Raw genomic sequence first — 27,301 nt, 5'->3', positions numbered from 1 at the left:
TGTTCAGTGTAGTCTGAATCCCAGGGGAAGTATTTTAGCTAACGGTGAGTAGAATCCGGTTAGCTGTTGAAGTCACTAAGTTCGAGGCATTAGTGCAGGGTTAAAAGAGTAACTGGAAGCACTAATTAGGACCTTTGTTTCTGGAGTGAATGATAGCTACGAGTCCGTTATAAAACTTTCATTGCGATATCACCTAGTAAGGGTCGCATACGGAAGGAGTAGTAGGGTCTCCGAGGCTTGTCTGGTAAGTAAAATAGTTCGCTGGTGAAATCCTGGCTCAGTACATATCCCCGACTAAGGTGGATGAGCCAGAAGAATAACGGGTTCTATGTTACTAGTGTGAAGGGACAGGCAAAGAAGTCTATCCAGAGTGAATGAAAAGTAGACAGAAGTGGTTTACTAGTAGCGAAAGAAAAGTCTTTTCTCTTTTTAGAACACTCAGACATAGTGGCAAATGTTGCGTGTTGTTAACTAAAACTTGCACTCGCACTTTAGAGAAAGTAAAAAGTTTCCGTTACCTTGTGAAGGAGGGAGTCAGCCGGAGAGCTGCTCTGACGTCACTCCGTGCCGCGCTGGTATTGGTCAAAACAGCGGGTGGGTAGTGGAGCTGAATTTGTAAAGGAGGGGTGAGTGCCGAAGCGTGAGACTCTGTCTTGCGAAAAGGCCGCGCACCCATTGGTTAACAGTATTTGTATTTTCTGACCTGATTGGGTGGTGCGAAATAAAAGTCGCGCTAGCATTGGAAGCACAAAGGTAAACAAAATTAATCCAGCCGAGCTAGAAGCGAGTCTGGAGAGTTGTATGTGGTATCCAGACTTCATACCAAATCCCAAATACCTAGGATTCCATAAGGAGCAGATTGTACGAGGTAGACCGCACATGATGTATGGAATAAAGAGAAAATTGTCATTCTCTGATAAAGTAAAGAATTTTTTCAAAACTGACAAGCCCATTAGAACGAGGGAAGGTGTACTCATTCCCCCGCCAAATACCCCTGCTTCTTTCATGTTGTTTGATAAAGGGTATCACACTTGTGTCTGGCTAGAAAATTGGGCAAAGTATACTGTAGATGACGGAGTCCTAGCATTCCCTGTTGAAGGTACATTTAATGGTCGGATCCTGTTTAACTTAAGGACCCGCATGAATGAATTACACCCTAGACCTAGGTTGACCCAGTACGAAGCTTTGGAGGAATGGGAGATTGAGGCTGCAGAGCGAGATAAACCCCGAATGGATAAGGGAGTGAGTAAGTGGTATCCCAGACTTCCAACGCCAACCAAAGAGCAGAAAATGAAACAGTGGAGGCAGTCTATGTTAACTGAAGGGCTGTTCCCTATGATGGGGGTATCAGAAGAGAAGAGAGGAAAGTGTAAAGAAAAGACCCATCACCTAGCACCTATGGGGGACATAGAAGATGAACACCTGGAAGATTTGTTAATGAAGAATCCACCTCCCTATGTTGCAGAATTAGAACCGGTGCATTCTCAAAATCCCTTTACAAATTACCCCCGAAGTAGGAGGGAAAGTGATACAGACGGAACAGCTACAGGCAGTAAAACTAGTGAAAGGGATGGGTTTTGCAGACCTAAGTCCACAGTCCCAAATTATCAGCCATTCGGAGAAAGTCCACCTCGATTGGTTGCTCCGACTGCCCCGAGTATTTATCCGTCCTTAGTACCTCAGGTATTGCATGGCAATTCTGCTGAAAGGGGGTTGCAGGAAAAAGAGAAAGAAGCCCTGACTAAACAGCGAGAGGAATTAGTTAGAACCATTGCCCAGATGCATCCCCATCCTGATTCCTTGACCATTCCGGTAACTATTGGTCCTGCTATTCCAATGTATAGAAATGACCTGACTAGTCCCCATCCTCCTGTTATCACCCCAATACTGCCTACTCCTAGCATCCAGACCCCGAGGAAGGAAGTATTCATAGATGAGGATCAGGAAAGTGAGTGTGAATCTGTGGTTCTGATGGATCTGCCCATAAGGGAGTCGAGGGCCAGTATAGCAGGGACGAGAAGTCAGCCCAGACAAAAGGAAGTGGTGATTGAAAGTGCAACTGGAGTTAGGAGTGCCACTTTAGTTTCCCCTGAAGAATTGGACAGATGGACAAAGGAGCTAGAGAAGGAGACCACTCCCCAACCTAAAGCATTGGAAATATATAAATTAAGAATAGAAATAGAAGAAATGATGGCTGGGAACGTGGGAGTTGAGCGCCTAAGCTCGTATAATGAAGAAGAGTTACTATTCATCAGTAAAAATCTTACCCGGAGTGCTAGGGTGCTCCATGAAAAGATAATGGATGCCGCCACAGAAATGGGAGTTGATGTTAGTCGCTCCAAAATTCTTCAGAAACCCTACAGAGTGGACTTTTCAGACAAGGATTTAGAAAGCCTGAATGTGATGGGAAAACAGATCCAAGTAAGAGAATTGTTGAAAATCTTGCAGAAATGGGGCGAAGTGGGGAAATGGAGAACCAGGTGGGCAAAGAAAAAGGACGGCAGCAGGGCTGGGTCAGTAACTTCAGAATTCGTATTAAAGGAAGTAACCCCAACAGAAAAATTGTGCCCCATGAGAGAGGTCCCGGGAGGAAAATATGTCCATGTCCCTTGGTCCAGACAAGACATTGTATCGTTTACAAACGACTTCCCGAAATTACGTGAGAAACCAGTTGACTGGTACAGACAGGTAGAGCGTTTCATAAAAGTTCAGAAATGTCTGCTGAAAGACCTGGATGGGTTTTTCGACATTGTGGTCCCTGTAGATTTGTGGACCGACTGTAAAATTGAAATTGATTGGCCCAGTGAGGAATTTCCCAGAGATGAGAAAACAGGAGCTCCCGCACCTGAAGTAATGAGGAAATATGAGCAGGTCATACAATACCTCAAGAAAAAGGTACCAGCAAAGGAGACAGATTGGACCCGTATAGATAGAACCACCCAAGAACGTGATGAAACGGTGCACTCATTTTATGAAAGGTTACTGCAGGTATTCAAAACTTACAGTGGTATCGATAATGTAGACATGAAAGACATGACCCATTTCAGTTATAGGTTTGTGCTAGGATTAAGGCCTGAAATCTCACAATGGATTCGAGATAACAAAATCAGTTGGCAGGGAAAACCCATAGATGATGTCCTGAAATATGCAAAATACTGCGAAGATGAAATCGAAAATAAAAAGAAGGCCCTCAAGGAAAAAGTCATGTGGGCACAGGTGAAATTAGCTGAACAACAAGAAAAACAGTTAAGTAAATTGACTTCTGATAATAATGTTCAGAATGCCACTACTGGGGGGGGAGGAAAGCCCAGACCTAAAATGAGTCGTGAAGAGGCCATGAAAAAGTTTCCGTGCCATGGGTGCGGCCAGATGGGGCATTGGAGAGACGAGTGTCCACACCTACAGGCCGGTAATGCCCCTGTAAATGGTTTAAATCCACAGGTGCCGAAAGAGGGGACAAGAAAAACCCAGCAACAGGTAAAATTACCTCCAGTACCCCGCGCTCCTAGACAGAATTTTAAGAGTCAGGGTCAGCAGAATGAGAGGGCGGAAGTATGGGAGGTTGAGAGTGAAAGAAACACAGTCATTCCACAGTACTTGCTAAATGATACCTTCCTTTGTGAGGATCAAGATTGACGGGGCCTGAGAGGGGAGGATGAGGAGTGCGTACTTGGCGCCTCCTTACCGGTAGACCAGACTGGACCATACATTGAAGGAAAGGTAGAGGGAAAAGACGTCACCTTTCTGTTGGACACTGGTGCTACCCGATCTACTGTAAGAACAGTGGATGTTCCTAACCTACCCCTCTCGGGAGAAGCAATCCAAGTAGTGGGAGTCTCAAATCAGATAATAAGTACCCATGTAACTGAACCAATGGAAATTTCTATAGGAAATTTCAAGGAAATGCACAGATTTGTGATCTGTGATTCCAGTCCTGTAAACCTGCTAGGACGTGATTTATTGTGCAAGATGCGTTGTACCATTTTCTGCACACCAAATGGCGTAGAAATTCAGACCCCCGATGAAGATGGCCTGTACAAACTGATGTTGGTCAGACAAGATGCTGATATCAAGCCTTTGACAATTGAAGATTTACCTGAAGAACTCCAGCTAAGAGTAGTACCAGAAGTGTGGGATTTCACAGGAAAAGATGTAGGCCTGATGGCAAATGTGGACCCAGTGAAAATAGCAATAAAAACAAATGCTGTATACCCGAAAACCAGACAGTACAAAATGAGTGCAGAAGTAAAGGCAGGAGTAGCGACTGAAATTACGAGGCTGCTCAAAGCAGAAATAATAGAAGAAGTGATGAGCAGCCCCTGTAATTCGCCTATCATTGGGATCAAAAAGCCTAGTGGAAAGTACCGGGTGGTGCAAGATTTGCGCAAGGTAAACCAAATTGTTGTGCCTTGCTGTCCTATTGTGCCCAACCCTGCAGTAATTCTATATCAGATTCCCTGGAATGCAGAATGGTTCACTGTCATTGACCTATGCCACGCTTTCTTTTCCATCCCATTGCATCCAGAAAGCAAATTCCTTTTCAGTTTTGAATTTGACAGCCATATCTATGTCTGGAATCGTGTCCCCCAGGGGTACACCGAAAGTCCATCGATTTTCAACCAGATACTGAAAAAGTGCCTTGAATCCCTAGTGCTGCCAAGAGAGTCTGTTTTGGTACAGTACATAGATGACCTGTTAGTGGCATCTAAAACCCAGACTGACTGTGTCACTGACACAATTGCCTTGCTGAATCACCTAGGAAAAGGAGGACATAAAGTGTCGCCTGACAAATTACAATTCTGTAAAAACTCAGTAAAGTATCTGGGGCACCAGATAGAAAAAGGAATCAGGAAGGTCACTACCGAAAGGATCAAAATAATCAAAGCAATGGAGCTGCCCAGAACACAGAAAGAAGTGAGAATGTTCTTGGGAGTTGTGGGTTACTGCAGACAATGGATTGTAGGATTTGCGGCTCTAGCCCGACCCCTGATAAATATGACAAAGAAAGGAGTAGAAGACCCCGTCCATTGGGACAGTGAAAGCATGAATGCTTGGGTAACTCTGAGAAACTGTCTATGTACCGCACCTGCATTGGGTATGCCTGAGTACACTAAGCCATTTGAGCTGTTCTGTGACACAAGAGAGAATTGTGCTCTTTCGGTCCTGACCCAGGAGCACGGATTAGTCAGAAGACCAGTAGCCTACTTTTCGGCCACCCTAGATCCAGTGGCTGCTGGACTGCCTGGATGCTTAAAAGCCGTTGCTGCTACTTGCGTCAGTCTGGAACAGAGTGAGAACATTGTCATGGGACATCCCGTCACTGTCTATGTTCCTCATTCTGTTGTCATCCTACTGACTAGAACTAAGACCCAGTACCTCACACCTAGTCGGCTGACTAAGTATGAGAGAATTTTGATTGGTGCTGAAAATGTAACTATTTCCCGGTGCAATGTCCTAAACCCTGCGACACTGTTACCTATCCCTCTGGATGTAGAATCTGATGAGGACGGGGAACATAATTGCATCGATCTAACTGAATATAGCACAAAACCCCGTCCCGACATCCGTGAAATAGCGCTACTTGACGGGGATAAAACAATGTTCGTGGATGGCTCGTGTTTGAGACATGAGAGTGGGAGTCTGAGTGCTGCCTATGCTGTGGTTACACTGACAGGAACCATCGAGGCATCTTACATGCGCAAGGTGAAATCTGCACAAGTGGCAGAGCTCATCGCGTTAACCAGAGCCTGTAAGAGGGGTAAGAACAAGAGAATAACTGTTTACACAGACAGCCAGTATTGTTTTGGGGTAGTTCATGACTTCGGCCAATTGTGGTTACAAAGAGAATTCATGACTTCCTCAGGCACACCTATCCGAAATGGGAAGGTGGTGCATGACTTACTGGAAGCTATCCAATTACCCAAAGAATTGGCTGTGGTCAAGTGTGCGGCTCACAGATCTGGAAATGATGATGTGACTGCCGGTAATAGGTACGCTGACCAAATTGCACAGTTTTGTGCCCGACACCATATGTCCCTACAAATTGCACTGTGGGATGGAACCAGCTGCCAACTTATGTTGTTTGAGAATGTGTCAACGTGGGAAGAATTAAAGGAGTTACAACAAGCCACAGACAGGCAAGAGAAGGGCAGGTGGGCCGCAAATGGATGCGAGTTGAGAGAAGATGGTGTGGTGGTAAATCCGACTGGGGTGCCTGTACTGCCTGATAGTTTGATCGACCCCATGATCAGAATGATACATGAGCCAACACATATGGGAAGAGACGCGATGTGTCGGGTGTTTGAACAGGTGTTCTGTAATTCAAAGTTCAGGAACCAGGCGGAAAGGCTTTGCCAGAGGTGCCTAGTGTGTCAGCAATTCAATGCAGGAAAGAAGACTGTAGTGGAACAGAGCACTATTGGAAAGGCAGTAGGGCCCTTCGTTAGAATGCAGGCAGACTTCATAACCATGCCCAGATGCAAAGGATATAGATATATCTTAGTCATAGTTTGTCTATTCTCCAGGTGGGTGGAAGCATATCCAGCTAAGAAAAATGACGCTATCACCACAGCCAAATTATTGCTCAGGGAGTTGATACCTAGGTATGGGATCCCAGAGACAATCGAAACGGACCAAGGTGGGCATTTTGCCAACGATGTCCTAGAGGAACTCTGTAAAGCATTCAAAATGAAGCAAAGATTGCACTGCGCCTACCATCCAGAGGCTTCTGGGGTAGTGGAACAAATAAATGGCACCCTGAAGTCCAGATTGGGAAAAATGTGTGATTCCACAAAAATGAACTGGATAGAGGCTTTACCCCTGGTGCTGATGAGTTTGAGAAGTATCCCGAACCGAAAGACTGGCCTAAGTCCCCATGAAGTGTTGATGGGAAGAGTGATGCGCCAGGCATGGGTACCCGGAAACAAACTGCTAAGCATTTCTGATGATATGGTGCTAGAATACTGCAAGCAGCTGGGTGACCAAGTGCGTTCTCTCTCTCAGCAGATTGGAGAGACAGAAGACGAGTGGCCAAAGACTCCAGCACACAATCTGCAACCAGGAGACTGGGTGGTGTTAAAGAAACACACCCGGAGCAGTTGCCTGAAGCCAAGGTGGGGAAAGCCACGACAAGTGATCCTCGTCACTACCACTGCTGTGAAGTGTGCTGGTGTACCGAAGTGGATCCACGCCAGCCACACAAAGCGGGTATCTGGAGAAAACGCGACTGGAGCTGAAGGCAGCGCAGCTGAAGAGGCTTCCGAGGAAGAGAGTCCGGAGCTAGCTGACATCGAACTGCCGAGCACAAGTCGAGACGTTGAATGGTATCCCGCCGACGAACCAGTTCATGATCCAATACGAACCCAGAAATATTCCTACTTAGACAGTGAGTGGGATAGTCCAGGTGAGTCAGAAATAGAAGAAGAAGGTCAGGTCAACGAAAGCCACAACACACCTGATCAGGACATAGGCCAAGTAGGGTCAGATCAAGACCTCGAGACTCCTCCTGAAACTCCGGAGCCGAGAAAGGGACAGTTAGAAATTAGAGCTGACGTTCATGCAGAAGAAAGCGAAGAGATCGAAGAGCATGAACAGGAACAGATAGAACTAGATCAAAGTGCTCAGACAACGGAAACAACAGTAACCAGAAATAAGAAGAAAGTGTGTTTTGAATCTGAGCAGGGTCAGAATAGGGACCAGGCAGAAGAAATAGACGAAAGACCTGGAACTAGTCAGACAGGCAGGAAAACAGAGGTGCCACCACAAAAGGTGAAAAGAGTGCACGAAGAAGGCGAAGTCTCCTCAACCACTGGGAGGCACGGAGGAAGAAGTGCACCCCGATACGTCAAGAGACTAAGGCTCAGACTAAAGACAGTCGAAGAAAACGATAAAGACCGGAAAAGGGCTCAAAGTGAAAGAAATGCAGCCCAAGGCAAATCGCTGAGAAAGAGCGACAGAATAAAGAAACAGAACCGACTGTATCGGAGCCCTGAGTGGACGTACTTTGTGTTGGAGGAAATTGACGAGCCACACCACAGTGGCAACAGTGACAACGAGTCCATTGCTGATCGGAGTTCGGACGAAGACCCTCCTTGAGAGAGCCCCGAAGTGAGCCTTTGGTGCAAAGAAACGAAGAGGGGTAGCAAAAGCCACCTGTAAGCTAAAAATGTCTGATCCGAATGTCTCTGGGAGATCCCGGTGTGGGTGTCTCAAAACCTGTTGTAAGATATGCTTGTGTAGTATAGCCATGCTAATAGTAATGTGGATAGGACTAACTGTTTTCCTACCTTTTATGATAAGTAAAGATCCAAACTTGTCCCCTACTGAACCCGAAGCAGTAGATGTAGGGGTTGTACAGACTGCAGAAACACCACGAAGCCTAGTAAGACACGACAAAAGAGTAGGACTGACACACACACGACCTAATTTAGAAGCACCAGATGAGGATGGACTACATTTTCACAAAATGAGAAACAGGACGCATCTAAATGTTTTTGCTAACTTATTAGTGCATTATGTAGAAGCTATGGAAATAGAGGACTGTTATGTCTGCATGAAGCTACCAACCTCAGTGGCTGAAGGCGTGACATACCACCATCTACCTTTGACCTATGGAATCTCCTGTAGTATATTAGCTAGCCTGTTCTATAGAAGCACCTTGCAGTACTATTATTCAAATGATGACGTAGTATTTTCTGAACTTCCTGTTAGAGGACACTTGAACCGTGTACATACTACAAGTGACGTGACCCGCTATATGGGAGAATATTTCCTGACTATAGGTAACATAGATTTAGATCAAGCAAGAGAAGATAATCTGACCTGTTCACTGCAAGAGCAGGAAAAGATGTTTATAAAGATGGCAGACAGAAGGAGAGAAAAGTTTCAGAAGAAGGCAAATGACGAGAAGGATAGAATCCCTAGGTGGGCTGAGCACATGGATAACACCTCGGAAGGCGAAGCCAGTCCTGCCTTGTTGCTGGATTTTGAAAGAAAGGGGAAACTTTGTATCCATAGGGAAAAGACAGAGTACTATAACAATGTATTCATCGGTTCCAGCGAGTGTGAACATAATTACAAGGTAATTGGAGGTTGGGGTTTCAAAAATGGGTCAGAACCTGTGTTTCCCGGAATATATTATATATGTGGGAACAAGGCTTATTTCAAATTGCCGGATCACTGGTATGGAAGCTGCTACTTTGGCATTGTTTTCCCGAAAATATACCATGTGAATAATGCAGCTGGAAGCGATGAAGAAACTAATGGCTTAGTGCGTAGTAGACGTGAAAGTGTAGGTGAAATTATAGGTGATATTTTTAGTGCACTGATACCTGGAATGGGGGTAGTTCTGAACACTCATAGAATCTGCAAATTGTCTACAGTAGTGGACCGGTTATCAACGGACACTGCTGCTGGTTTCCTGCTGGTCAATACGGAAATGGTTGCGATCAGATCAATGGTTTTACAAAACCGTCTTGCCCTTGACACCCTATTAGCAAAAGAGGGCGGAGTCTGTAGAATGCTGAAAGCGCAACATTGTTGCACTTACATTCCTGATAAAAGTATCGAATTAAAACAATATGTGAAGAACATAACTAATTTGGAAAGGGAACTCAAACCATTGGAGGTTGACAGTGCCTGGACGAGACTGACTGGAGGTCTCTCCTCTATAGGTAGTTGGTTTACTAACTTAGGTAAAAATCTTTTGTGGAAAATACTGATGCCAATAGTTATAATAGGTGTGATTGTGTTGATCATTTTTATCTGCTGCAAATGCCAAAAGTGCAAAAAAAAAAATATACAGTAAATCAGAGGGGGGTGAAAAGAAACATTGATGAACTAGAACTAGAAGAGTTAAAGAGTGCAATTTACAAAAAGGCGAAAAATCACCACTCTCATAGGGAAGCTGAAAGAAAACTAAACAATAAGTTTATTGAAATTGAAATGGACGATGTGGATGAATGAGAAAAGTTGGCATCTGTTTCCTTCATGTAGTGATGATAGTAAATATCATCAAAGAGGGGATTGATGGAGCAAGGATTTGCACGTAAAGCGCCTTGCTCGTATGCAAAACCCTTGTCTAAACTGCATAATAATATTAACCTCATTATTCGTCATTTATAAAGTGTTTTCCCAACACGCGGGTGTCCCCAGGATGCTTGCTTGTTTGTTTTTTCCGTACTAAAACGAAGCTTGCACTTAAAATGGCTGCTTCGCTGAGATTCAGTCTGCGCATGCGTCGGTCATACCCATGTGATGTGACGCACTCGCATTCTGGAGGGATACTGTGCTCATGCGCACTGATGCAAAATATGGCCGCTTGTCTCTCACCACGCTCTCTGCTTGCTATTGCTGCTTTAGCCTATCTGTCTTTTCGCACTAATCCATAATGCTATAGTCATTATAAAATAAGGGTTGGTTAGATTTTATCATGGTATACAGTGCGATCATTTTTATGTATGATTTTAATTTGTTTTCGCTTACTTTTCATGTACCGCGTCTTTGTGGGCTGGGGCATACATATGAGCGACGCCATGCTGAGGCTCCTCTGAACTCTGTCAGCTGACCAGGGAGAGTCCTAACTGCGCAGAAGCTAAAACTAGCCAGCTGGCTCCTGGAGCCCGATGCGCCTGGGAACCCATCCCGAAGATGCAAGATTACACCTTGAATTGTCATACACTGTTGCTATATGCTGGACTCTTGCATTGTCTTCTGTATTCCTATGCCTGGGAAAGTGAACCAGGGGGGCGGGTGTGCAAACTTGAATAATTATGATGGGAACGTTGAATTCTAGGAGGTGGTAATGACCGCACCACCTCTCCTGACCAATCACAATGTGGGAAACTGTCACTTGCAACATTAGTGGGTGGTCTGAGGGTCCCCAAAACAGTATAATTGCCCTAGTTTAGCTTAGAAAAATTGTCCGACTTGTCCGAGTAGCAGACCTGTCACTGACCCTACGATCTCAATAGGTGCTCATTCTGAAAGTGCTGCGGAGCACTTTGTCCATACTTTCCACAATCTCCTAAGGGGTGGAAAATCCTAAGTGCCGGCGAAGCACTTTGCTGGGGAATTCGAAAATCCAATCGGGGTTTCTGGCGGATTACTTGCAGGAGGGGGTAACGCAGGCGTTGCTGTCCGAAGCTGTGGGTGTTGGTCGTACCCTGGGAGGCCCAGTCCTTGACCTGAACCTGAGGGGTATCCTGTCCTTACTGTCCGTGAGCTGTACCTGCTCGCATTCTGGCATTCCTTTTCTGAGGGTCCCTGTCCCCGTCTTCCCAACTGACCCGTGGCCAGGGTTGGTCTTCACTCTGAACTAGGTAATTATTGATTGTGGGTTTGCGTATCTCTCTCTCTCTCTCTCTTTTGTCTGATCTGTTAAAGCCTTTTTACCTGTGATGTTGCTCTATTGCCGTTGATATATCAAATATATGTGTCTGAATTTTAGTTGGTTCCTTCTCTCCTCCTCTCCTTTAGGAGTTCATTGATTTTATAAAGCAATAGCATGTTCCCGTTTTCCCTTTCCTTTAGTGGATTGCAGTGAACTTAGCAAGAATAGCTTAAAACACTTAGGTTTAGTACATGTTCTAGGTCTCATCCCCATTCCTATGTTCTAGTATAAAATTGCAGTGACTAGTTTTGTTTTAAAAAACTTCTACCTTTAGTCTTCCCATATATCCTAATGGTCATATTTTTGATGCAAAGTTACCTATTGGTGTTGATTTTAATGTTTGATATATTATTCTGTGTATCGCTTATTATCTTGGCATCTTCTCTTTGAATTCTTATATAAAGTTTTAAACTTCATCAGGTGTCTGTGGTCATTTTACAGAATTGTGGAAAGTATTTTCTGATTATAAAGAGTACTTGATGTTAGGCCTGTCTACTATTTTCCCTGATAGCTCTAGGTCCGTCGTAAGAGTTGTGCCTGTGGTAAGTCGGGTACATGGTAAGCAGAGGTAAATCCAAACTTGATTACTCTTAGCAGCGTGCAGGAGGAGAAATCCTCACCCGGTTCACCCAAACAAAATTAGTGTGATAATAAAAGGTTTTTGCACGCCAAGGGCCCAGTGCGTGTAAAGGAATTGGTAACTCGGGTGACCTGGGGAAACTGCGCGCTCTAGCAATGGCATCTATAGGATTAATAGGAGCTAAGACTGAGGCTGAGGCTGAGGCAAGGTCTTGCTCACGTGACGCCATAACCCTAGAGCCCGAGTTATTGTCTTTAGGGGTGCTGTCCCTCTGTAGGTGATCCTGTTCTATTTCCAATACTTGCGGAATGACCTTGAAGTAGGATCGCAGAGAAGGGGTGATTTTGGGGATTGGGTCTGCGAGAAGCTTTATCTTATTTCGCTTTCTCCCTCTCTTTGCTTTAACTTCTGTCGAGAGGTATGAAGACGTTCTTAAGGTTTTCAAATTAAAAGAGGCTTTAGCAGTGCCTAGAACGTTATCAGATTCCTCTGTCAGCTCCCCAACCAGCCCTTTGTCCTTTCTTTTACGGGAAACGCCAACCCTCTCCAAGCCCCTCGCTATGCTTTTACTTTGGAGGTTCTTATTAACCTTGTTAGCCTTGTCAGCTTCAGTATCACACATACATTCAGGAGGTAAATTTGCTTCATTCTGTTCACACCCCCCTTTTACCTTATGTTTGCTTTCTCCACGAACTACAACCCCTTCTTCAACCTCCTCATGTGTAATACTTGCGTGGGACCCGGTGCAGGTGTCTGACGTGGAGAAACACTGTGAAGTATCAGGGCCGGAGCGTCCTTGCGGCTTTGTTTCACGAGGCTTGTTAATGAGCTGCCTCGGAGGCTCCGCACCCGCCTGTTCCTGCGCAGCTCCAGGGCGGCCTGACTCCAACGAAGTAACCCAGGTGTGTACTGCTCTTCCGTCAGAGTCGAAGGGCGTTGGCCGCTGCCGTTCGCGAGACCGCCGGTCTCAGAGCTCCTCTCACCGGCTCTGTGGTGCACGCCTTCTCCTCCTACGCTGAAGCACATCAGGGCGTGTGCTATCCGACTGCGTAATTGCTTCGAAAAAACGCTAGTATGACCAAAATAAAAATGCTCAAAATACCTGTTACTGAATTGTCATCGTTAAGCTGCTCATAACAAGTCTAATGTATATTTTAGCGAGCAGAGTGAATTACGAGATCTGAGGTAGGAGCGGAGCGGAGCACTGCAGCAGTCAGCCGACTGCCGCCATGTTTCCCCATTACGAGCACCGCAGCGGCACTCATAAAGACAAGTTTTTAATGAAACAATAAAAAGAGGCTGCAATTCTCACGATCATAGTTTTACTGCTGCAAGTTTTAAAGCTTTTAGTGAAATTACTATTTAAGGTGCGGTCCGTTGCTTTGAGTCAGGCAGTTCCAGCCTGCCTGCATGTAAATATCCAACGTTGGTTGGAAAACGTTCTTAATATCCTCCTTCTTTCGAGCATCAGACCAGGGCACAGGCAGGTTATGTGGGTAATGTCCTCCTCCCCAGTCTTACACAGTCTGCATCAAACATTGTTTGTGGTCCTGAGCCAAGGGCCTGTGGGCCATATGCATCAACACATAATGGGCATAGACACAGAATGGGCAAAACACTTTGATGCATCTGGCCGTGTGTGAATAAGACCTCGGAGGGAACCAAAGTTGTGTTCGATGAAGCGCTCTTTTAACTGCAATGGCCACAAGTCTCCTAGGTAGGGCTGGGGGTTAAGAAATGTGTATTCTCCTGGGATCGTCCATGTGTGGGAGCTAACTGATAGGGTCTCTTTGTCTTTTAGCATGGTTGTTTTTTTCAAGATGCCATTAACCACTTTTTGGAACTACTCTGGAGCAAAGTGTTTTCCCACAACAGACGAACAGCCAGCTCATCAATTGCTTGGTCTAAGTAATGCCAGGAAGGCAAATGTTTGTTTGTACTTTGTGCCAGAGAGCCTGGCATAGTTGGTGATACAACAGAGAGTAAATTATCTTCCATACTTTGATGTAGCCCCCTTTTCTTGCAGTTGTTTGATTTAATAAACCAAACTCTAGTCTTATCTGAACTACTGAAGCATTGCGCAGAAGTTGAAGGAGTGATCACATTTCTTTTGTGATGATCATATTTGAAGAAGCACCATCTCTGCCTCGTAGGGTCCCACATCCGAAGGAGATACATGTGGAAGTTTTTCTGCTATTACCTCGAGCAGGGGCAAGTAATTCAGACATCCTGAGGATCTCTGCAAGATGCAAAATGCAAGCAGTAGGATGTTGCCCTTTCTCTGCTGATCCTGCTTGTGTTGGAGGAAGGAGGCCTTGTGGTCAAATAGTACCCCGAGGTATCTCAAATTTCAGCCAATTCCTGTTGATGACCTTGTAGGTCCCAGTTGTAAGAAGTCCGCTTTCTATTGCTCACTTTCATCACTTTGCTTTTTTCCTCATTTATTGACATCACGTTGGCAGATGAATAATAGAATTACTTGTTGATGAGTCATTACAAGCCGTTTTTTGTTTGCCTTGATAAAATCACATCATTTGTGTCTAGAAGGTAAAATGTGCATGTCTCCTAGTCTTGGGTGTGTGCATTTACTGCACTCAAAGCTATGATCAAGTCAGCATGGAAGAACTTAAACAGGTACAGTGCCAAGATGGATCCTTGTTTTAAGCCCTGGGTGGTGGCAATTTTCCTGGACAGGAACAGGCCATCACCTATTCTCACTCTTGCCCAAGTGCCCGAGTATAGCAATTGTATAGCTTTAAGGAAGCAAGCGGGGATATCCCAGTGGGCTAGGTTTTGTCATGGAAGATTGCGTTGCACACAAATGTAGATTTGAAATTTATGAAGCAAAGATGGAGGAGTGACGGTACAGTGTAATCAATAGTGGAGTGTGAGCCACCTAAATGGAAAGACCATGCTGGTGGCGTGTCTTTTTGGTGCCTGCCATAAGAACTCTTAGCCCAAGAGATTCAAGTCTATTGCCAGCGAAACAGCCTTAACATCCCTGGAACTGCTGTTTGCAGATCAGTGAACTGTGTAGGGACCGCCCAGATGTGGTCCTGTTGCAGCATGTGCTCCTCTCAGGAGAAGGGCCCCGCAAGTTCATGTTAAAGTCCCCTGTGATAAGGAGGTCCAGTGGGTTTGGATCTTGTAGGCTGTCTGTTATGGCGTTTACTAGTTTAGAGGACATTGTTTTTCAGGACCATGAACCAGGGTGAATATAGAGGCTGAAGAGCAGCAAGGGTCACATAGCTACTATGTGCCATTTCTGGAGTTTAATTATTAGAATGTTGTTGTTGTCCAGTTCCAACAGCTCGCTTTCCATCTTTAGTGCTGTGGCTATAAATATAACCAGGACCCCCTTTGAGTGGCGAAACTTATTTAATTTCTGTGCTAGATTTAAGTAGCTGGCAAATTCTTCCATTGTAAATGGGCGTTATACCCAAGTTTATTGTAGGAGAATAATTTGAAATGCCCCTATAAGGTTTTTTAATTGCTTATTGTGACTTTTGGTGTACACCCTATTTATATTTCATGAGCACACTTTCATGGTATCCGCTGGTTTGGGTGCTGAGTTTGAGTTGGGCACTGTGGTTATATGGGGCAGCTGTGTTGTAGTGTCATGATGAATAACAAAGAAGGGCTTTGACTCATTCACAGTAATGCAGAGTCCAATACTAGAATAAACAAAAAGAGAGCAAATACTGTGGTTGATCAACCAGACAGTCACCAACTAAATTGGAACCCGGACTAACAATGATTCAATTGCTAGTCGGAATTAGAAATTTATCAATTGTATTTATTTTTATATTCAGAAAATCCTTATTTTTATACACAAACCAAAAAGAGCTTTTTACATTTTTTACGTATATATGCAAGAAGAACAGCTAAGAGTGAGTGATATAAATTACAGTGTAGGACAAACAGTCAGTGAATTAGGCATACAACTTTCACACCTCAGTCATTTCACATTCACACTCATATTCATTCCATACCAAAACAAACAATGTGCAAGTGAGAAAAAAAGGGGGAGAAGGGGTCAAAAGAACACAGTCAAGGACAGATCAAAAACACTTTAAATGTTGAAGCGATACTAAATATCACAAAAATTGTAAGATAAACATAATAAATATTCCTTAATGACCAAAACCTAACACAAAAATATGTACACAAGGTCGACGCGTTTCGAATCGGACCCTTTGTCCGATTCTCATCAGGACCAGAGAATCTGTGTGTGTTCAATGTTAAGTCACGGTGGTAACTGTGTTAAGTTGTTTAAACATAAATTGTTTAAAGAGAACTGCATGGATTCGGAGTCATCGTGAACGGGCGTTTTTTCCACCACCACGGGCTCTTAGAGCGTAGCGTGTCGCTCGAGGTTCAGCTGTGTCTTTGTTTGTCTGTGGTTGAGAATGCCGCTGGCTTTGGCGGAAACCTTTTCCCGCGTAGATCGGTGGCGTCTCTCCGTGCTTGCCGGTCTGCATCCGGCAAGCACGGAGAGACGCCACCGATCTACGCGGGAAAAAACGCCCGTTCACGATGACTCCGAATCCATGCAGTTCTCTTTAAACAATTTATGTTTAAACAACTTAACACAGTTACCACCGTGACTTAACATTGAACACACACAGATTCTCTGGTCCTGATGAGAATCGGACAAAGGGTCCGATTCGAAACGCGTCGACCTTGTGTACATATTTTTGTGTTAGGTTTTGGTCATTAAGGAATATTTATTATGTTTATCTTACAATTTTTGTGATATTTAGTATCGCTTCAACATTTAAAGTGTTTTTGATCTGTCCTTGACTGTGTTCTTTTGACCCCTTCTCCCCCTTTTTTTCTCACTTGCACATTGTTTGTTTTGGTATGGAATGAATATGAGTGTGAATGTGAAATGACTGAGGTGTGAAAGTTGTATGCCTAATTCACTGACTGTTTGTCCTACACTGTAATTTATATCACTCACTCTTAGCTGTTCTTCTTGCATATATACGTAAAAAATGTAAAAAGCTCTTTTTGGTTTGTGTATAAAAATAAGGATTTTCTGAATATAAAAATAAATACAATTGATAAATTTCTAATTCCGACTAGCAATTGAATCATTGTTAGTCCGGGTTCCAATTTAGTTGGTGACTGTCTGGTTGATCAACCACAGTATTTGCTCTCTTTTTGTTTATTCTAGTGTTGTAGTGTCATGTCATTTTCACTCATCATTAGGAATTGCACGTTTGTAGACGACATGAAATTTGGGATGCTGCCAGTCTGATTCTGTGCACTCCCACAGGATATGTTGTCCCTTGAATAGTGCCACTATAACCTCCCTAAACCTAGACAAGGAGCAAACAGTTCTGGCAACCACTGAACATGATAACCGTGTTCCCTCAGGAACCGTGGTGACAGACCTAGAACCTTTCACACTCCTGCACTTGTGCTCTCTTTTGCTCAGAGAAATATATAAAGAATACACAAAGGGATGTTTTCAATGTTTTTTTAACCAAAGTGAATCTTGTATAGAATATATGCACTGCAATGATCAATAGAGAGATTCAGGTGAAAGTTATAATAAGCGTCAGGACAGTGAACAGAACAGAAGGTTCCACCATCATGCTGAGAAAGCATATATTTTTAAGCATATGCATATGAAATGATATAACTTTCTGGCATACTCCTACTATGCTAAACTCTAACCTATGTGTTTAGGGTGTATGTGTGTGTTCTGTCTAGAAACCCCTTACTGGATGATCCAACCCCATCACCTGGTGAGTAAGAATGTAGTACTCCGCGTTGGTCACAAAATGGACACCCATCGTGGAGATGTCAGTCAGCTGCTGCGCAAAAGCCATCAGCATGTAGGGACCTCTTGATGCCAGCAGAATTGCCTCCTCTGACTATACCCAGAAACAGATGTTTATGTATAGAAAAAGGCATCCTTGCCTTGGGCCGAGATTGTAATCAAGCTGCCATTAGTTGTTTTCTACAGATACCTCTGTCACCATAGGAACATAAATACCAAAAACATTTGCATAACATACATGTAGGCCTTGTACACAATGCCAAGCCAATACGATAGTGTTCTTGTGAGGCTGATGCATGTAAGCAAGGTCGGTGTTTCCAGGAAAGTAATCCAGAGTGTCACAAATGCAAATGTGTGTCAAAAGTCAAAGTGAAAAATAAAGGTAACTTTAGGAAAGATTTGTGTAAATGTAGAAATGGAAAGGTTCCTACTAGGCCTAACTGGGGCACATGACAGCAGGATGTCAGGGGCAGCTGTCACCATGTAGGATTGCTAACAGCCAGCTTAAGTTTAATTTCAGAGGGCTAAGCTTACCCTTTGGTAAAGTTATTTGTTTGATCCGGCAAAGGGGAAGGCGAGGGTTGTGCTGTTCTGCCAAAAGGGTTCCTGAGGACTGAGTGTGTTTGTTTTGTTGCCTTCAGACACCCTTCGCATGGGCTCCTTGTAACAGACAAATGGTTCTGGATAGGCTGGAGGAAGAGGTTGGCTTATCCTAATTCCCCAGCTGGCAATGTGTTCTTCTCCTGGAGGAATTCCCAGGTTATCAAGTTAGAGGACCATATCACAAGGGTGGACTCTTGCACATTATCATCCCTGGATGGAAGTAATTCAATTGAATCACTGTCTACCGAAGTTGTTATCTTAAGAAATGAAATTGCCTCCAAACGTTTCAGGATGTTACTGCGATTAAGGATGTCATGTTTTCCCCTCAACTGAACTTCTGGGGGGAATATGAGTTGGTTTTTATTGGTGGGGGCATACGCTTGACCTGGACTCTCCGTAATAGGACTCACAGGATCTGTGTAAGTTTGCTCTTGGGCTGGTGAGAATCAGATGATCTTCTCAGAGCTTTAATTACAGTTGAAGTGGGGCAGCGTGGGATCTGTCTTGATTTTGGTCGGTTTTTGGAGTGATTGATCGATCTGATTAGTTTGAGAAGCTTCTTGTCTGTACCTACTGATAACTATGGGGTTGTGGGGAGGGGGCTTTTAGATCTCGATCCCATGGTCCAGTATAGCGTGGAGGTCTCACACATCTCAAGGGGGCGTTTACTTTGAGTTGGAATGCCTGAGTGTTTGTCAAAAACCGGGTTAACCTGGGTTAAAATGGGCATAGGTTCAAACCCCAGTGGGTCTACTCAGTATTTCATCCAGTGTCGTAGCTAGCCCAGATGGCATGAGTTTTAGGGGTGGCAGCCTCCCCCGCTCTCACCTGCCATCTCAGGCGGCAACAGCAACCCCCCCTCTACTCAAGGCATTTTCCGGATGGCGGCAAAAGGAGGTAATACTTGCAAGCACACCCGTCCTCTTCACTGCAGCCGCCTCAGGCGGCATACACAGAGACCGCCACGGGTGCCTGCAGGGCTAGCTATGCCACTGATTTAATCTTTCTGAGGTTGATAAAATGAGTATCATTGTGATATGTACCAATAAACATCTGTTGTCAATAGTGCCAATAGACAACCTTATAGGGTAAGCATTGTGCACACATCTTGCGTTATGGTATGTGTGGTAAATGGGGTTGTAGGTTAAATGGGGTGGGAACCCTGGAGGCACAAGCCCACCTTAAATTATTCTGTAATCAACCTACTGGTAGCTTGGCACAGAGCAGTCAGGCTTAATTTGGAGGCAAAGTGCAAAGTATTTGTGCAGCACTTCAAACAGTTGTGCATGAAAAACACCATACAAAAAAAACCTCACACATCAGATTAGAACTATAAAGTAATTTTTCATAAATAAAACAAGGCAAAAACAACAAAGTTCCAATCTGTAGATCCAAAGTCATACAATTTTAAAGATTTCAGTAAAAATAGTGCCAGAAAGCACAAAGCGCCAACTATGGGTATCTGGGCCTGTATCAAACAAGCATCCTAGGAGCACAAAGGGTTTTGTGCCTACTTTAATACCCCTCCACCCCCAGGGCACTTTGGTATTTCAGAAAGGGCTGCAGATACTTGTATGGCCACTTTTGTCAAATTAATAACTCTGGCACACATACAGTTCCAGTGTTATATTTACAGGACTTTCCCTCATTTACATAGGGAGGTGGCCCAATGTAAATGAGGGAATCATTTTGCCTCTGTGCTCGAGCCGTTTTTCCCACGTGGGTGCAGAGGCAAACATGCCTTTAGAAGGTGCACTAAAAGTACACCACAAAAAGGTGGCTCGCTTTCAGTATGCCTTCTAAATGCAGCTATCTAAAGGAATAAAAGGGTGTCTCATGGACCCCCTCGGCATCCCCATACAGGCGGATGCAGGCACTCACTGCATCCGCCTGCAAGGGGTTCTCAAATCACTTTTAGAAGTGCAGGCGGGTTGCCATCTGCACAGAGAAGCACGCAATAGCTTTCAAACAGCTGCTCCCTATTTCTCTGGGGGCAGCACAAGTTTGCGGCTACCCCTAGGGCAGCACATTTGTCCTGATAGAGTGCACTTTCCATGTTTGCACCAGCCACACTTGCTTTAAGGTTTACACATGTATACAAAGTGTCATAAGCATTATTCAGTGGGTGGAACTCATCCTATAAAAATGTGAATCCCGCAATAAATATAATTACTATTATGGTATAGAGACATATTCTCATTTCAAAGTACATAAAACAAGTTTTGACATGGGTCTCTTTTGATGATATATATTATACAAGATCACTGCAATTGTACAACAATATAAAGTGCAAATGACGCAATGTGTGAATATATAAGACATAAATACAAGACACTGCAAACCTAGGTTCAATAAATAGCTTCAAATGAGAATAGAGAGCCTATCATTGCCTAGCTATCATAATTGCATTGTGAATATGAACCCAGGGGAAGAGGTTGATGTTTTGATCAAAGTTGACTCTAAGAGTCTCCTTTGGACTAAGTTGTTTGGCCTAGAACCAATGTGACTGGTCTCAGTCACATTAGACTGAGACCAGTCTAATGTGTTCATACGTGAAAAGATCAGGACGCTGGCCAGGCTGGTCCAGACAGGGCATCTGCCGTACGATGGGATCGTCACATCGATCCTACTTCACCTAGTAAAATGCTGTGATCCACTAGGTGTCGTAGCAATCACAATTCAATGCACCAATTCCGTGATCCCTCTGGTCATCACAGTTCCCTGCGGAAATTGACTTCCAAAAACCAATGCAACTTAGTGTCATCCAAGAAAATAACCTTCGTAAACACAGGAGGTGACCTCTCTCTACTCCAATGTAGAGAAAATAAGTCTTGTGCTGCACACTCACTAGTAGCATTTAATTTACATGCCCTGGTCACAGGCAGTGCCACTTTACTAGGGACTTACTAGTAAATTAAATATACCAATTGGGGATAAGCCAATTCTACCATATTTTAAGGAGAGAGCACAGACTCATTATCACTGATTGGCAATGGTACCATGTGCAGACTCTAAAAACCAGCAGAAACAAAAAACAAAGTCAGCAAACAGGAGGGTTGAAGGCAAAAAATTAAGGGGAAAGCCACATCAAGAATCCCATGTTTAACAGTATATTACGGTGTCCCCATGTAACTTACTCCAAAAATTCCCTACATAGTGACTGGGTTGTGTCAAGAAGAGCTTTTGTGGCACAATGCAGAGCTGAGTATCTGCTTTATGTCTCTGCAGGTTCATTTAACACAATATTTCTTTTAGTTAGTGCTTTAATTTCAGATAGTCCCAAAATCCAGGGGCATAGCTTCGGGTGGGGTTGGTGTTTTTTTCGGAGTGTGACCCCACCTCAAAAATAATGCATTCTTGGCTTGGTAATTGGGCCCTGAATTAGGTATGTTATTGCTGAGACAGAGAAAGAGAGAAGAATGAGCTATCAGTCAGAGTACCTCAAGGTTCGGCACTTAGCCCTACCATATTCCATACGTATCTCACATCTTTCGCTGGGTTAGCTGAGACATTGGGGGCAGAAGAGAGAAATAAAAAAGATATCCTAATATCACGAAGAAGAGTTCGCTCATTCTTTCTTGCCATACCCGGAGGTCAAGGAATGTTTGGAATTGATATATATATAAATATATATATATATATCTATATATTTCTCTCTATATATATATTTGTATATATATATATCTATATATATATATATGTATATATATATATATATATATTCACTGCAAAAAACATAGGTTTCAGGCACGTTATAGTTAGGATTTAGCATTTAAAAAACCTTAGAAATTCACTGAAAAAACCATAGCTTTCAGGCATGTTATAGTTAGGACTTAGCATTTAAAAAACCTTAGAAATTCATCAGTGATGTCATGAGTGATGTCACTGACCATGTCATGAGTGATGTAATATGTGACATCATCAGTAGTGCATTGCGGGTGCGCGAGTTATAGTTAGCTGAACTAACCATAAGGGAGGAATTTCAATGGTTTTGTATGAGAGAAATGTCCAGCTAACTGTAACATAGGTGAATCCTATGATTTTTTCAGTGAATTTCTAAGGTTTTTTAAATGCTAAGTCCTAACTATAACATGCCTGAAACATATGGTTTTTTCAGTGAATTTCCAAGGTTTTTTAAATGCTAAATCCTAACTATAACTTGCCTGAAACCTATGGTTTTTTCAGCGAATTTCTACGGTTTTGTAAATGATAATTTTAAAATGTACTAATTATTATGTTTCTTTCTTTTTATAGTAATTTCCTACATTTTTAATATAAATACTTATATTTATTTTATTTTTAAAGTTACATTTCATATTTTTTATGTAAAATAATAACAAAAGTAAATTCAGAAAGAATACACTGCTATTGAAACTGCCTGGGTGAATTTGTAAGTCTTTGTTAGAGGCAGATTTACAACACCCTTGTTCCTCTTTTACACCACTGTTGCATCACTTTTCTAACAAAGCGGTGGTGCAAAAGATGCGCCGTGGTATGTGATATTTAGAATGCGACGTATCTGGAAGGTGCATCACATTGTAAATCCCGGCACCAGAAAGAGACATTCCTACATAGGGCGGAGGAGGGGGTGGGGCGTTCCGGCACAGGAACACCTCCTAAAAGTGGCTGACTGAAATCTACAAGATTTCGCTTTGTCACTTTTGGGCTCATGCTGTGTCAAAACCCTTCACTACCTTAAAGCAGGTGCAAGGATTGACACAGCAGTCTGAGAATAGGGCCCCCAGAGCATTGCTAGAGATGCGTTGCACTTGCAACATAACTCAAACAATGCACCACCTTTACAGCACAGATGCATCACATATATGTGCCATTTTTGTCTCATGGTCCACCACATTGTATGTACGGCACATCCATGGTGGTGGTGTCACTTAGCACAATAACTGACATATTCTTGGGGATATGCCAATTATTGTATATCTGCCCATTAGTGTTTTAATGTAGTGATAGGATTACTACATACGGATGAATGAGTCACTACAAAACTAAAGCAACAGTGACAGAGTGTTTGATGGAAGTTTAACAATACAAACTAGTAAATTGAACGTATAAAACACAAATTTGCAAGTACATAGAAGACTGCATACATTGTCTATAAGGGTTTTGAAACAGTCTATGCCCTAAAGCCTATTTTAATGCATGAGTACTAAGTGAGTTAATGATTACAAGACTTCAAGGAAATAACCTGATTGAATTTATAACAGCCTCAGTTGTACCACAGTATAAAGATAAACACATACTGCTGAATGGCTCACTACAATATTGAAACAGTAGTGCGAGAATGTTTGCTAGAAGTATTAGGATACACATTGAGGAATTGAACGTATAAAACATAAGTTTGCTGGTGCATAGAACAGTGCATGCACAGCATATAAACCTTTGAAACAGCCTATGCACTAAGACCTCTTTTAATCCATGAGTATCTAAATACTGACTAGATCATTACACTTCTACAAAAAAAGTTCCTCACTAAATTTATTACAGCTTCAGTTTTACCACGGTAGAATGAAAAAGAAAATACAGCTGACTGGCTCACTACAATACTAAAACAGCAGTGTCACAGTGTTTGCAGGAAGTGTAAGGTTACAGACTGGGCAATTGAAACCATAGAACACAAGTTTGCAGCTGCATACAAGACTGCATGTATACTCCATACACATTTTAAGCAATTGATACCCTCAAACCCACTTTGCATATTTTAAATCAATACAAACATTTAAAGAATATATATCTGAATCTATAACTGCTTCACTTTTAGTACAATAAATACATTAGTAGATAGTGCTCAAACTTTTATTATTTTTCAACAATAAATTTATTCTTGTAACATCTAATAATTTAACAGACATTGCAATACAACTTTATCATTAATGCCATTTAGATCATTTTCCTTGTCAGCAGGTTCTGATTTCATTTGTACTAAAATGGCAACATAATTTACAACTTGCAGAAAATCTCCATCAAAGCTTTCATCTTCAAAATGTTCTTCACTCTCATTGCCTGTGACAGATACAATTAGTTCTTCAATTATACTCAAAGCAATATCCAAAATCTTCTGAGTTTGAGGCTGTTCACTTTCCATAATTTTTCCTTTACGTTCTTGCTCCTTGTATAAAAATATAAGCAATTAGTTTTAACACTTTTCGTAATATATAATACAAAACTACTGTTTTCACGTATTTTGGCCTACAAAAAATACTGTATAAATACTATTATCTAATAACATTCTATTAGTAGAGTTTTACCATTTGCAAAATGATACAACTATAATTCCATAACATTCATTAACCTAGGCCTCTCAGTTTATTGTCGAATTTTTATGTTATTAATTTGCTCGTGTTCTTCTACTAACCTTTCTTTATGCAGTTGCTCATTATCTATTCTCTAAATCCTTCAATATCTTATGTTTTTCATTAATGTTCCTTCTTAATTCAAAAGTCTTCCTACTATTCCTAACTCAATGTGTTCTTTTCCATTTAGACCTTCCTTACACAAATGTTATCGTTTCTTCTTTTGAGTTACAGAAAATACATCGACTGAGTACATTCAATATTGTCTATAATGTCAGGTAAGTTTACTTACTCACTAACTTGTCAAATAACGTTCTTCAACTCTCACAGAAATATTTCCAATTTCTCTTCTGGAACGTCTTAGGTGAAATGCGCACTGGTTAGTGAGCGCGCGCCTCACCAACGATTCCACACAACTCTGTGGTAAATGACTAGATCGCAACCGCGTCTTTCAGCCACGGCACGTGGACGGGCTTGCGATGGGGCAGGCAGGACAGGCGAGGAAGGGGCAGGGTGAGGGGTGATAAACAACGGAATCTGCATAATTGCTTTTAACTAAATATGACATTAATAAAATGAATTTCGGGCCATATTCTCAACAAAACGCAACATCAACAAAAGACGACACATTATCCCCGCTTTTATCAGCAGGAAAGTGCCGATAAAGCTGCGATAATCCATCTCGTTTTGTTGATAATATGACCCGAAATGCATGCTAATGGCTTCGGGGTGACGATCACACGTGGTTAGGGGGTCATACATGCATGTATAGGCTCTTTACTCCAAACCAGGAAGTGTTGCAAGCCATCTTATTTGTCACGGAAGCCAAGTCACAAGGAAACAGTAAAACAAAGTTGAAAAATAAGGAAAGGGGGCACGATAGAAACATTCTGAACCTATAGTGATGCTCAGGGGGTGGTACATTTATTGTACGCATACTGACAACGTACAGCTGTAATGTTGAAGTTCGTCATGTAAGAGTACGAAAGCAATAAAACTAAAAATTATTTTAGATATTTATGAGGTGTATGTGTTTATATGTTGTGTGACTCTAAAAAGAGCTGTTGTGTTTATTGCGAGATTTTAGCACCTACAAGTAAGTATCGATGCAGAGTCTTAAGTTTATGAGGAAAACTCTGTTCCCCTCATCTGTAAAATGTACACCATCTCTTCTATAGATGCCATGCATATTGAAACACAGATTATTGTTGTAAATGGACACCATTCGGTAGTCTCGGAGAAAGGCAGAAACAGATTTATTCACATGTTTCCTAGCTTTTTAAACGGTGGACAATAGTGGTTGGACCGCTTCCATCTCTGCCTTTGACATATATTAGAATATACAAAGACAGTTTTCGGGAACAGTGTCATCAATTGGGCAAAGGTGTCCTTCATGAGCATTTCCAGAACTACCCCAGTCAAAGTGCCTAGGTCATTGTCACCACAGTGCACAATTATGAGGTCAGAGTGTTGGAGATGGATAAAGATTTTCACCAATGGCATCAATTGGTACAACTTTAATCCTCTCTGTCCAATCCATTTAATGTCTACATTTGGTAAACCTAGGTCCTTGTGAATTCTTTTCTGTTGTGTGTACCTTTGACTCCAGAAAAATATAGCTGTGTCCCACAATCCACAGAGGTCTGGATGCACTCTGATGGTGTCTGTAAATGAAATGCTAGTTTCAAAAGTAAGATTTTTCTAAATTGGTGGACAACATGCAGTTTTCAAAGAAACAAAAGAAATCATTGGTCGTTTGACAACATTTTACCAAAAACTAGGTTCCATGTTTCTGTTTTTTAAAAGCCTTATTTTTATTCGTTAAGAAAAAGTGATAAAAAAGAACGTTATATAAGATAAGCTGGTATATTCTCCAGTCAAGCACACTTGCTGTTTTAATTTGAAACAATGTATGATGAACTTTTCACCTGTGTGCTGAGTTAGGTATTCCCTGAAGTGTTTCTATGGAAACTGGCAGATTCTGGAACGGGGAAGGGTTGAAAGTTCCATTAGTTCGAAAGCTTTGGAATGTTAAACCAATAGAAATGTGTGTTTTCTTTTGAATTAATGTGAACAGGATTTGAATTGGTTATTTATATGTATGTATGCGTAAAATGAGAGGGAAAATGTTAAATTTAATGGTTGTGCTGCAAACACTGTACTCTAGATGATCCAAGGGGCATATTACCAAGGGGGGGCGATAGCCAATTATCACTGATTTAGTGTCCATTTTTGGTCGCTAAGCGGTGATAATTCAATCGCCCTATTTTCAACCTGCCGCTAACTGATGTTAGCGACAGATTTTAGACGATAGCGAGCAGTTTGGGACCCTCTTTGCATGTCAGCGATGTTTATCGCTAATGACTTGCAAAGTGGGTGTACCCAACCAGTTAGCGACTGAAAGCAGTCACTAACGTCGCTATCGCCTATTAGCAAGGCAGGCGTAGCGTTGCAAATATTTGCGCTAAGCGCGAATATCTCCAAATTCTAACACCTGCCCAGACCAGTTCTTAGCCATTTTATCCAATGGGAGGTGGATAACAGGGCTAAGACCATTTAGTCTCTAATGCATGAATATTGCTGTATTCTCAACGATATTCACGCATTTCGCCGCTATCGCTGGATATTTT

Source organism: Lissotriton vulgaris, chromosome 10 (assembly GCF_964263255.1).
Source record: "Lissotriton vulgaris chromosome 10, aLisVul1.2, whole genome shotgun sequence".
In the NCBI taxonomy this organism is placed as follows: Eukaryota; Metazoa; Chordata; class Amphibia; order Caudata; family Salamandridae; genus Lissotriton; species Lissotriton vulgaris.
Note: the sequence above shows the minus strand (reverse complement) of the source record.